We start from the raw sequence: 13,716 nt of genomic DNA, 5'->3' as shown, positions 1-13,716 counted from the left end.
GCCTGTGTACTGCTCTGCGCATGTGTGCAAAGAAAGTACTTGATGCGGCAGGAAAAGCACCGGGAAGGAGTAGGCAGAGCAATTCCTGGAGCCCGCGCAGGGCTAGGAGTAATTTATATTCCCTCCAGCCATTTTCCATATCTTTGTTTTTTTTTTCTGTTTTCGGGGAAATTTCCTTGAGTTTAGGGTCAACACCTCAGTTAATTCTTAAAATTTCTGCTATTATATTTAAAATGTATAAGATGTCTTTATTGTTCTCTGGATATTTCTCTTTATATATCTTCTCTCTCTTTTTGTCTTAATCTTGCCTAAGACTTCTATATCTATGAATATTTTGAAACAACCACCTTTTGGCTTGTTAATTTTCTCTATTTTGTTTATTATTTTTCTTACGCGGCCGTTCGACTTGATTGCCTCTCGGCTCCAGCTCTCCCTTTGATTGCCCTGCTTGTGATACTGGAACGTTTCTTCCTTGTCAGCTGACACAATGTTACGCTTCGTCAGTAGAGGGCGCTGGAGGGACACAGCAGGAGGAAGGGGCCTCTCTTCCTGGTTCCGGTATATTTCTTCCTGCTGGCTCCAGTGTGCGCAGGACGCCCAGTAGAGCTCCTCCCTAGCAAACTTGGGCGGCACTTCTCCAGGCACCTGCCCTGTGAGTTCTGTGGGTGCTCAGCTGGCCTGTAGGTGATGAATTCAACAGCAGCCACCACGGGCAGCTTCCAGAAGATTGTTGTCAACGTTCCAGTGGGCAGATTCTTGCCCACAAGGCTTGGCGCACCGGCACTCTGGTGGAGGTTTTCCTGCTTGCCCATCCTGTCCTGTACTTCCCTGACCACCAGCTCAGCCCGGTAACTGTGGCCCAGCTCTGGCTCAGGGCAGCCCAGCAAAATTCCCCCACAGTCTAGTGGGTAACAATCACAATCTCTTCAACGAGCCCTGAATCTCATGTCTGAGATCTTTGGTGATAGGTAATTATCACAGTGTTTCTCAGAATGAAATAGATGGGCAGGCTTCTAAAATATTTCTTGATCTATATAACAGAAAAATCTGACTTGGCCAAAAACCTGACTTGAGTAGTCAGTTTCTAGACCTAAGTCAACGCACAGACCCAGAGCCTCTTGACTGAAAGGAACACTGGATCTCCTTGAGGAAGGACCTGCTGCATTTTCACAAGTATGCTCTGTGAATCTTTTTCCAAGCCTAATCCAAGAGGACCTAGTGCCATTTACTGGAGTGACTGTGCAATACCCTAACATTTTGAAGATCACTAGACACTGGCTATGAATTGACACTAACTCCTGGTCATCCAAAATGTGACTCTGACCTACCAGTCAAAGTGGGGGCTGTAGTAATCAAGTAACAGAGTCTTAGCTGAAGTTTGACTCACAGTGGGCCTAAGTCATCCACAGACCCACCTTGTGGGTTGTTTCCTCAGATCTTGAATGTATAACTGTAATACGTGTACTTGGAAACTGGAAGTATCCCCCACATTGACTCTTGGGCCCATGGGATGAGAGCCATTACAGTTGGAAAGGCTAAATAGAAACCCCTGGAACTTCTCTTCCATGCCAAATAATAAATCAGAAGCAATATTGGGAAATTTCAGAGATTTATGCCATCATTCAAGCATTGAAAGAATATAGAATGGTGATATCTATCCTGTTCCCATTTAACTCACCTGTTTGGCCTGTGCAGATGCTGGATGATTATTGGAGAATAACTGTGGACTGTCATAAGTGAATCAGGTGGTGATTCCAAATGCAGCTGTCGTCTCTGTTGTACCTTTACTGGAACAAATCAGCGCAATTGCTGGCATTTGGTATGTAGTTATTGATGTAGCTAATGCTTTTTCCTCCGTACCAGTTTGAAAGGATCACTGTAGCAGTTTGCTCTCACCTGGCAATGCCAACAGTACATTTTCACAGTGCTGCCTCAGGGCTGTCAATTCTGCTCTCTGCTATAATATAGACTACAGAGATCTCGATAATCTTGACGTTCCACAAAACATCGTACTGTTGTACTTCAATGGTGGCATTATACTGGCTGGATGATGAGCAGGAAAGTAGCAAGCATTTTAGATGCCTTAGCAAGACATACGTGGACTAGAGGTGGTGGAGCAGCACCCCCAGGGGCAGCTTCTTGGTGAGTTTTGTTGTTACCCCATTGGCCAGTTTCTGGCCTTCCAGTCTCAGCTCTTTGGCCCACTTGTTGGGGTTTTTCTGTTTGCCTCTTGGGACCTGTGCTTCCATGCCTGCCAACCTTGGCCTGCAAATGGGGACACACTCTGGTCCAGGAAACACAGAGAACTTCTCTGGCATCCAATGGCCTGCACCAGCCTTCTCTAAAGAGGTCTGAATCCCAGCTTTGGGGAAGGATCCCCTTCCATTTTTGCCGCAGACCTTGGGCATTCTTTAGATTTCTCTTTTTATTCCCCTCTATTAGGTAATTCCTTACGAAAAGTTAATAATTATTTATATTAAGCATTTCTTGTTCAAATCACTGTTTTTGTTTTCCTGACTGGATCATGACTAATACACTTATTCTTAATATTCCCTCTTTTGTTTCTTCGAATTTAATCTTTCTTGTTTCTAACGTCTTTTGTTGAATCCTTAGCTTATTTGTTTTTGATCTGTTTTGATTCCTAATAAATTTATTTAAACTTATAAATTTCCTTTTAAATACTATTAGTTTTTTACCATAAATTTTGACATGTGTTTTCATTATTATGTAGCTCTAAATATTTTTTATTTTATTCATGATATCTATTTTTAACTCAATGATTATTTAGTAATATACTGTTTAGTTTTCAAACATGTGGAATCTTTTTAAAAAGATTGCTTTGTTACCAATACCAAAATTTATTGTGTTATGGTCCAAGAACTCAGTTGGTACTATCTGATATTTTGGAATTTATTGGGTTTCCTTTGTGGTCCAATATTCAATTTAGATTTATAAACACTCTGTGTGTGCTCAAAATAGCACAGATTGTCTATTAATTTGGGGTAGAGTTCTGTAAGTGCTGAGACATGGTTTCTGTTGTTCAGATCTTTTACATATCCATTCATTTCTTTTGTCTGCTTGATCTTCCTGTTTCTGGGAAGGGCCTGTTGAAATCTTCAACTAAAATTGTTGATTTATCTCTTTTGTCCTCAATTATGTCTGCTGTTGCTTTTAATATTTTGAGACTGTATTGTTAAGTGTGTTTATGTTCAAAATGTTGATATCTTTTTGCTTCCTCAGCATATGATACCATTTTTATCCCTTAGAGTTTTTTGCGTTAGCTTTAAATTCTATTTTGTCCAGTATTAAAAGTGCTAACCCAGATTTATTTTTGTGCATATTTTTGAGGTATTTTGTTTTTTCAATTTCTACATTTTCAATCTTTTTGATTTTTGTTGTTGTTGTTCTAAGTATGTTTCTTATAGACTTTGTATTATTGGATCACTTTTAAAATCTAATTTGAAAATTTTTATCTTTTGATTGGTGAGTGTATTAGTTTGCTTTTGTTTGTTAGCACTGTGAAGTCGATTCTGATTCCTTGCAATCCTATCTATAGCAGAGGTGAACCCTGCCTGGTCTTTTTGCGCCATCCCCTCACCTTCCCGGTGCTCTATCAGACAGTGCTCCACTGCTATTCACAGGGTTTGCATGGCCAATTTTTTGGGATGTGGGTGGCCAAGTCCTTCTTCCCAGTCTGTCTTAGTCTGGAAGCTCCACTGAAACCTGTCCAACACGGGTGACCCTGCTGGAGTTTGAAATCCCAGTAGCATAGCTTTCAGCATCACAGCAGCAGGCAGCCACCACAGTATGACAGCCAACAGGTGTGGCTCTCTGACCGGGAAACAAACCTGGGACGTGGCAGTGAGAGTGCCAGTCTTAACAACTAGACCAGCAGGGCTGACTGTCTTAGTTTGTTAGGGCTTCCATAACAAAATACCCCAGACCGGGTGGCTTAAACAACAGAAATTTATTTTCTCACCGTCCTGGAGGCCAGAAGTCCAAGATTGAGGTGTCAGCAGGTTTTGTTTCTTCTGAGGCCTTTCTCCTTGGCTTGCAGATGGCTGCCTCCTTTCTGTGTCCTCACATGGCTTTTCCTTTGTGATGGGCATCCCTGGTGTCTCTTGCATGTCCAATCTCCTCTTCTTATAAGGACACTAGTCATATTGGATTAAAGGCCCACTGTACCAGCCGCATTTTAATCCAGTTACCTCTTTAAAGGCCCTCTCTGCAAATAGTGTCACACTCTGAAGTATTGGGGGTTAGAGCTTCAACATATGCATTTTGGGGGAACACAGTTCAGTCCACACCAATGAGTTTAACCCATTTCTATTTACAATAGTGACTATTATGTTAGGATTTATCAATCTTATTCCATATTTTCCATTTCCACTGCCATACTTCCCCATCCCCTTTCCTGCTTTCAGTTCAACATCTTTCTTTAATTCTGGAAAATGTATCTTCATTATTTGTTTCATTTTGTACTGTATGACATAGCATAGATAAATATGAGTTTATGAAAAACATACATGTACAGTGTGAATACAATAAAAAAACCCAGCCAGATACTCACTGCCAAGACCAAGAAACAGAACATCACCACCACCTAGAAGCACCCTGGGTGCATGTCCCCATTACATCCTGTTCCCCTCCTCCTAGAAATGACCACAGTTCTCAAGTTTGTTCTAGTCATTCTCTTTTACAGTTTTATTTTTTTACCACCTAAATATGTATTCCTCAACAACATATCATTTAGTTTTGCCTGATTTTTACTTTGATATAAATGGGATAATACTGTATTATTTTCTTTAAAATAGCTCCTTATTTTGGCTAATATTATGTTGCTGAGATCTACACTTGTTAATAATTAAAGCTGTAATTCATTTCCTTTCACTGTTCTATGTTCCATTATATAAACACACTACAATTTATTTATTCATTATACTGTAGATGGACGTTTGACTTTTCCCCAGATTTTTCCTAGGAAGAATAATGCTGCCATAAACAATCTTTTACGTATCTCCTGATACATGTGTTTGAGAGTTTTTCTAAGATACACGCCTAGAGGTGGAATTGCCAGGATGTAAATTATATGCATGTTTAACTTGACATTGGCATGTTTAATGCCAAAGTATTTTCCAACGTGATTGTACCAGTTTATATCCCACCAGCAGGAGATGTGAGCTCCTCACACATCACCTCACAGGAGGTGGGGCTCCACTTCCTCAGCAACACCGGGCACTTTCAGAATTTTAAATTTGGTTCATATCTTCATTATTGCTTCAGATATTTTTTTCTTCCTGTGCTATCCTCTCCTTCCTATTGACAGTTATTGATACTTCCTTAAGACATAGTTCTTGGCTTTAAAAAAATAATGTTTTCCATCGCTTGCTCCTTTCTTGAAAATTTCTTCAGTCAGGGCTTCCAACTCCTTAATTCATTTTTCAGATGTATCCATCATAGAATTATTCCATATATTTGATCCTTGATTTCTACTATCATATCTTCATATATAATATTTCCACTTGGTTCTTTCTTTATGATTTGTTCTTGTTTTACAATGCTTATGACTTCCCTATATCCTTAAGTGTAACTATCACGCCTATTTGAATTTCTGGGTCTGTCTGCTCTAATCATTTTGCCTCAGATGGTGTATGTTGCTCACTTTGTTATCTCTCTTGTAAGTGGTTGTGCTGCTCAGGTGTCTTGGCCTGCAGGCTCACGCCCCTTGGGGAAAGAGCTGAGGTTCCTCCAGGCTGTGTTTTAGTCAGCTAGCTTGAGGAGAAGTTAGGGGATGAGCCCCGAGGTGAAGAGACTCAAGCTGCACAGAATTGTTGCTGATCGCTCCCAATTGCCCCCACATTTATCAGGTAACTTCTCTGGTCTGAATTTTGCCTTTAAATGTTTGGAATGAAGCGTGCCTGGGTGGTGAGTAAATGCCCAAGGGAAGATGCTCGGTCTGCACATATTCACTTGTTGCAGTACTTTGGCACTGTCCTCATATTGTCCTGCTGACAGACGTACAGAGTGGAGCTCAGCAATCTTTGTTCTCACAAGCTTTCCATGTAATTCTCCAGGTTGATTTTGAGGGGCGGAGCCAACAGTCTGAGCTAGTTTTCTGCCTTGGCAAGAACTGGAAACTCACTTCAATGTTCCCATTTTTGAATAGTCCTTGTTCCTGTTTCACGAATATAATATCTTCTCTTACTCTTTTGAAATGATTCATTGTAGTTTTTATTTTCTTTTTAAGGTTTTCTCCTCTTTTCCACATTGTTTTTGTGTTTTCCAAGTTTTTTATTTCTGTTTTGTTTGCTTGTTTTAGTTTTGGTCTTTTTCTTTCATGTTTGAGGATTTCCTCCCATGTCTGGGAATCATTGAATGTCAGTTCATCATTAAGGGTGAGGCTGATGGGAAGCTTTGTCTGCCTATGTGGGGCTTATGGGCTGGTGGGTTTTTCTGTAGGCTGACTGGGCTGTGACCAAGCCACTTCATTTGAGGATCCCCCACCTCACCTCTACTGTCACTAACTGTAGATATTTTCTCTTAGGCCCATCTTTCCCAGGGAGGAATCCTTAAATATCCTGCCTTGGGTATAGGAGCTTGGCTGCCAACTTTCTGGGAGCTGAGATGTGCCCTGGGGGTTCAATGTTCTGTGTATCAGCTTCAACTAATCCTTCAGTAGCTGGCTACTGTTTTCAGCTACTGCTATTTCCTTGATGTCAGACTCTGTCTGGCTCAACCTCTACATAGAACAATAGTTCTCAGACTTTAGCTTCTATCAGAATCATCTAGAGGGCTTGTTGAAACACAGGTTGCTGAGACCCATCCCAGAGCTTCTGATTCAGTAGTTCTGGGGTGGGGCCTGAGAATTGCATTTCTATCAAGTTCCCAAATGATGCTGATGCTGTTGGTCCCAGGGCCACACTTTGAGAACAACTGCTCTAAAATAACCCTTCACTCTTGTTGCAGCAAAGAAGGGGCCACTTGGCTATGTGGGTAGAAGAGGGCATCCGTGAACCTGACTGCTTCTTTTAAAACCTTAACCAACCCTTACATGTTCAGCCCTGCCCTGTACCCCTGCTTCAGAAGTACTGGGTGCCTCCAATTCCTGAGCTTTTTGGGGCTACGTTGTGAAGTGCCTGGTTCTTGAGGCTTCACCTCTTGCTGCCAGTGTAGATTTTAGCTTTCTTTTGTCTGCTATTTCATTAATAATTTACCTAGTTACTTCCCTACTTCCAAAATTTTGTTGATATTTCTTGTTAGCTGTGACCTCTTCTCCTATTTTCTTTGTGGGTTTCCTGAACTTTGGTTTTCTTTTTTTGCTGTCCTCTTACTGTCATTAGTCAAAATCAAGCAGAATGAAATGTATGTATTCAATCAGCCCTCCTTCTACCTTACCTTTAAGCTACCATCATCTCTCACCTGGCAATAAATACCTTTTGCAATGATGAATGAATGAACTTTGACACACAGTGAAGAATACAGAGTCATGAGGGATGACACGTGATACTGCTAAACCTCATTGAAATGCATCTCCATCTTGTTGTTCATAAACATCTCTTAAAGTTTCAGGTGAAGATGCTGAATTATCGCTTTAAGCAAATTTCAGGGTTTAATTAAAGTACAAGGTCTGACTGGCGGGACTTGAGATGCATTTTGCTGTCTCAGAGGCAAGCTGAGATGTGGCTTTGAATGAAGGGGATGAAACAATTCCCAAAGAAATAGTATATAAGGCCACAAAGGAACTCGATTCAGAAAGGGAAGGATGGAAAAAAATGGAAGCCAATATGTGGCATGTTAGTTAACCTTGTGTGTGGCTGTATTCCATTTAAAAAGTGGGAAGACTTTATGACAGGGGTCTGACCATAGACAACTGGCCTTTAAGTTGATTTTTGTCATTTTGTTGACTATTTACTTGAAAGCAATGTTTCTGTGTCCAGAATAATCTGTGAAACCTAGGATTCAGTAAATCAAAGAGCAGTTAAAAAAGTTTTGTGCTTGTGAATACTGGATATTTCCATGCAATCAATTATCTGTAAATTGAATAATTTAATTTGCATTAAGGCAATTCACTGTTGAAACTGAGAAAATGGGAAATCCTTTTCCAATGTGAATATAACAGTTAAATTTCTGGGATACAGAATGGGAAAAATAATAATCAGCCTCTCTGCCACCTCTCTCTGCCCCCATATAAAGTTACTTTAACACATTTTATTTCCATGATGAACTATTACAAGTCACATTGCTTCAAAGGGGACCTGCCTCTCCCCTCCACTCAGGGTGAAGATCAATCTGAGACAGCAAATGACTTGGTGAAGAATTGGACCACTCCAGTTAAACACTTAAGAGGTGGGGCCAGCAAACAGCTATTGAACTAATTTTTGTGAATCCGTCAAAACCCACTTCTGAAGAATGCTTGCTATCTTGACCTTCATCCTCTGGGCCCTCCTCTTTCAGAAACACTGCCTCTTTTGTTCTTTCTCTTTGTTCTTTTGATGCAGGTGGTGGCCTGGGGGATGCTGTGTGGTTTTATTGTGGCTGTTGGTTTTTCATTCTCCAAGATGTTTTCAGTCAAGCATTTGAGTTGCTCACTCGCTTTTTCCACTTCTCTCCCTCCTTGTCTCTCCCTCCTTGCTCCTTCCCCCCCTCAAGAAAACCAAAGGAAATTGACAAGCAGCAGGACAGGGGAAATTGAGCTATATTATTTCTCCTTTGGGAACCTCACTTTGCTGCCTTTATCTGTAAGCTATCATTTTCTACATCTCTTGGCAAGAGTTCTCATCGACCAGTGACCCCTAAATGCCTATGCTGATCAATAGTCCCAGTATCTTATTGACATGCCCATTGACAGCTCTCACTGAGCACAGAAATCAGGAATGGCAGCCAATTGCAATCTGTTCAGGCTGCTTGAGAGGCAGGCAAGGGCCTGCGTTGATATTGACACTGTAAATGGAGATGGTTTACTTAGCGCTCAGGAAAGATGCATTTGTTAAGGAGACGGATAGGTCTCATTACTATTTAAGGGCAGAGGCTCTTCTGGCAGCTCATGGGGCTTGCTTATATCAAGCCCTCCCACTTACAGAGTCTGGCAAAATAAACCCTCAGTGATTTGTCCTCCCCCTCACCCCCATAAAAAGAACCATCCGATGGAATTGAATGAAAGCAAGGGGTGGACACAGGCTTTGACAATGGGGGGCCTTGATGATGGCCTTTTGGCTTATGGTTAGTCAGAGCCTCAGTTCCCACTCACTGATAATTGGCATTTTACCTGTCTTGAGAGGGTTTGGGCTCCTGTGCTCTCCCTGAGCAAAGGCAAAATCAAGAATCACAGGCTCTCAGGGCAGGAAGCGATTTTAGAGTTCATCTCCCCAATTTTCTATTCAGTTCCTACACTGACATCCCCTTAATGTGGCTACCCTGCATTTGGTTGGTCACCTTCAGTGACATGAAACTTACTACCTCAAGAAATATTGCATCTTGTTGTTTGGTAGCTGCAGTAGCTAGAAAGGTCTTCCTTATCTAGGGCTGAAATCTCTCTGCCTGTGGCATCTGCTACTTGCTCCTAAATTGACTTTCTGTAGCCCCGTACATATACCAGAGATAGTAGCTTGGCATTTAACACTCTTCATCCCTTATCCTGTCAATAACTCCTCATGAAGGCATCCTCCTTACCTCCACCCCCTTCCCCATTTTAAAGACGGAGAAACTAAAGCTTAGAGAATTTAAGTAATTTGCTCCAGGACACAGAGCTGGGAACTGAATTCCTTGTTCTTTTCGAAGAACTGTCTTGTCTTCTCCTGCCACACAGAGGGTCTGGCCTGATTTTCTTTCCCTTATTATCTTCCTGAACAATATAATTCACTTACAAAGAGTCACATATCACTTCCGTATTGTCACTACTCTAGTTCTCAAAAAGTAGTTATTTTATTTGTTTCCTTGAATTGCTGTTGGATCACTCTTTTCTAACTCTCTCAAAGAAAAATTTCAGCTCTTCCTTCTCCCTATGCAGCGCTGCCACCCCTAGCACCAAGCTCATTCAAACTGACCAAGCTCTGTCAGTTCTCCTCCCCTTCTGCTTCCTTGACCGTGGAAGAAGTTTGGTACAGCTTGCTCACCCAACCTGTTGTAGGGCCGAAAGTCTAGGACAAAGCCAGAAGAGGCCATAGCTGGGTCAGTCAAGGTCTCCACCAAGCCCTGGGGATTGAGAAGCGGTTCGTATATCAGGGATAGGATAGGAACGCAGTTTTGGATGTGTGCAGGGAGACTAAAGCGAGTGCTGTGTGTCAGATTGCACCACCATATGGGCCCCACTATGAAGGAATGGGGGCTGGCAGGAGCAGAGCATAGAGTGGAGTCCAGATGCTTGGCTGGAAGTTTAACGTGGCCCTCTTTTCTGGGCACCTGTGCTTTTGACGTCTAAGGAGAGTAGAAAAGCCCTAGATATGTGTAGTCTCTAAATAGAAGAAGATCATGGAGAATCCTGGCTACCCAAGGAATTTTGAAAGGAGCTGCCAACACTTCTGTCCTTGGACACAGAGTAGAAGTGGCTTTTATGAATCCCACTGGGACAATTCAGAGGTAATGTGTGGGACCAGAAATAATGAGTAGAAGTGGCAGAGAAGCAGATTCTGAAGGTAAATTATTCCCAGGTGAGGGCCTAGTGGAAGCTGACTATGAATGGGCTATGATGGTACCATTTTCAAAGTTAGTAAACCAAGGTTTTAATGCTGGTTCTGAATATGTGGCTATATTGACATATTGTCTTCTAAACCAACTGTAAGTGAAGGAAGCCACTGACTGCAGATGATTTGATTACATATTGGAAAGCTGTAAAGGGGCTGGGCAAGGGCAAAGCCTGATGTTCACTGCCTCAGGCTAGACCATCACCACCGTCCATCAGAACTATTCTAACAGCTAACTCACCTTCCTGCCCTTCAGCCTTTCAACTTGCCATCTGACCTTCACACACTTGCAGAGTTGGATTATGTCACCCTCTTCCATTCTCCATCGCATTCAAAATAAAGTCAAAGTGCTCCACCATGGCATTCTTGATTCAGCATGGTCTGGCCCAACCTTACCTCCCACCACATGACTCAGATACACTGTGATTAAGTTACATTAAACCAGTTACTTGGCCCTGAACATGCCAAGCACTCCCATGCCTTTGTGTATTTCTTCCTGCTACTTTCTCTCCTTGACAAGCTCTTCTCGTTGCTTTTTTGCCTGTTAACATTCTTATTTATTAGCTGAGACTCTGCCCTGAGACCTTTCCTGATTCCTCTCGTCAGAATGAACTCTGCCTTTTGTGTTCCTATTCTTTGTACACACCTCCTAGAACATTTAATTCACTCTGCTGAATAGTGTGGTTAATTGGTTTTCTATATCTTTGCTAGATCACTAAAAGGGAACACTGTAACTCACTGGTCATTTTATCATCTCTGGGGTTCCCAACAGAGTGCCTTGCACATAGTAGGTATCCATTATTAGGAATTGACAGGTAGGTATTGATGCTGGTTGATAGCCCATTGGCTGTAGCCAGTCAATATCCTGGAGCTCTGATAGTAGGAGAGAAGGCTAGTGCTCAGCAACGTCCATACTCTCCTCTTCTTCGGGAACATGTGCAACATTGTTCCAGCCTCCCTAGTGGTTACGGACAGGCCAATAGGATGTAAGCAGAAGAGACAAGTGCCACTTCGAGGCCTACCCATAACAACCTCCCCATATGATCCTCTCTGTCTTTGTCTGTATTGAATGTAGAAAGCTCCAAGGACCAAAAAATGCTGGTTCTAAATAGAAAAATAAAGCTGCAAGATGTAAGTCATCTGGGCCTCTGTGGGCTCTGTGTAACAGGGCCTCCACCACTCCCTCACAATGGTTCTGCCTATGGGAGGAATAAACTCTCATGGTGTGAAGTCCGGAAAACCTGATGTGGTTTAGAAAGCAGCTAGCCTGCCCTGACATGCTGAGTAGTCACACTAGCGATGGTGGCTGGGTGTGTGTGAGTAGAAGGAAGGCACAGACAGATGGGGATCTGGCTTAGGGAGGGGCAGCTGCCTGTTAAACTCAACAGTGCTTTTTCATTCACCTAAAGGCCAGCCCAAGCCTCCTCCAAGCTAAATGCTCACCTCTTTCTACCTTTTTTTGGATATGAAAAGTTTTAAACTTTCCTTCCCATGTTGGTAACTTACCTCTGGGGGCACTTTGGTTTTCCAAAGACCGCCTAACATTCAGAGCAGGGTTGTGTGTAGCTCTTTGTGGTTGAGTGTTTGGGCTATGGAGCTACACTGTCCAGATTGGATTCCTGGCCTCCCTACATGCCAGCTACATGACCTTATTCTCTAAATGTCCTCAGCTATGACACGGGGGCAATAATAGTCCTCACTTCATCTTATAAAGTTAAAACACCCCAAATTAAAATAGATAATGAAAGTTCAACGTGCCACTGCACTTAAGGTAAGTACTTAACAATTTTTGACAATTTTATTATCATTATTGTTATAGGAATAGATACTTCTGGCATGGCTTGTGTACACCGAAGAGGATGGAACATTTATATTCTCTGTTCTGTGTCACAAACATCTTAGCTTGAGAATAAACTTTATTTGGGGGGCAGCCTTAATCTCTATTGAGGTGATTGTCTGTCAAACCCCCAAAGCCATTGTCATGCATATGCTATTGAGGGACGTTTTTCTCCCTCCCAGCTTCACCCAATTCTACATTTGAGGAGTTGATATTTTGGGCCCAATCACAGGATCTTACATTTGCCCCCTTTATTTCATTTGATTAGACTCAGGCTTGCCCCCCCAGCTTGTCAAGATCATTTTCAATATTAAATCTGTCATCGAATATACTTATTATCCATATTGTCTTCCCATCATTTGAAAATGGGGTAAACTTCCCATCTATCTCTTGGTCTAAGTCATTGAAGAAATATTATAAAGGACAGAACTGAAGACAGAGCCCTACAATATATTTTAGAAACTTTCAGATGCCGCCCAACGCTATTTGGTAAAATCATTCCCACAGTTATGACTTCATCTCAGTCTAGTTCATGTATTCATTCATTCATTCACTGACTTATTCATCCATGTGTCGGCAAGCTTTTTCTGTAAAGGGCAAGATAGTAAATATCTGAGGCTTTGTGGGCCATACGGTCTCTGTTGTAACTACTAACCTCTGTCATTATAGTACGAAACAGCCATAGACAATATGTAAACTGACCGATGTGGCTGTGTCCCAATAAAACAATTTTAAAAAACAGGTTGTGACTGGATTTGGTCTGTGGGCCATCATTTGCCGATCCCTGATTGAATGTATTAGTCTTCACACTTTAGCAGTGGTTAAGTGTTCAATAACCACCATCCCTGGTTGAGAGAGCACTGAGAAGAGTCATGTGTAAGAGCTGAGATGACTCCTTACCGTTACGAATGGGAACCTCTTGCTCTATCTCTTCTACTAGCTCCCGTCTTCATCTGTAAGGAAGTTTCATGCTGATGTAACTCCATTAAAGAAGAAAGACCCCAGGCCACCTGAGTCACGATTCTCCTTCTGTAGCAGCCAAACTCCTGGCACTGGAGGCAAGAACTTCATCTGGCCATGATGGCCTCCCGGGCACAGATGCTCACCAGACATCTTCTGGACCATGCCAGGAAGAAGGCCACTGCTTGTGAGGGCTATGTGGATGGAGGTATATCTCTCAGGGGTGGAAAATGCCCAATT

At 42.2% G+C, this 13,716-nt stretch overlaps 1 long non-coding RNA gene across 2 annotated transcripts in view; it reads left to right on the top strand.

Annotated features, from left to right (window-relative positions):
• Positions 1-382: 382 nt before the first annotated feature.
• LOC147913355 (uncharacterized) overlaps positions 383-13,716 on the top strand; it is a 32,289-nt gene continuing 18,955 nt past the window's right edge. Inside the window, exons 1-2 of one of the 2 annotated variants that reach the window (XR_015548881.1) lie at positions 383-1,819; positions 13,457-13,684. This is a non-coding gene — a long non-coding RNA (uncharacterized LOC147913355). The remainder of the gene's footprint in view (positions 1,820-13,456; positions 13,685-13,716) is intronic. The other variant, XR_015548880.1, reaches the window with a different exon arrangement.

This window comes from Ceratotherium simum, chromosome 28 (assembly GCF_057802395.1).
Source record: "Ceratotherium simum simum isolate JZ-2026a chromosome 28, ASM5780239v1, whole genome shotgun sequence".
NCBI classification, from domain to species: Eukaryota; Metazoa; Chordata; class Mammalia; order Perissodactyla; family Rhinocerotidae; genus Ceratotherium; species Ceratotherium simum.
The sequence above is the reverse complement of the archived record's forward strand: the minus strand, read 5'-3'. Positions and strand labels throughout refer to the sequence as shown.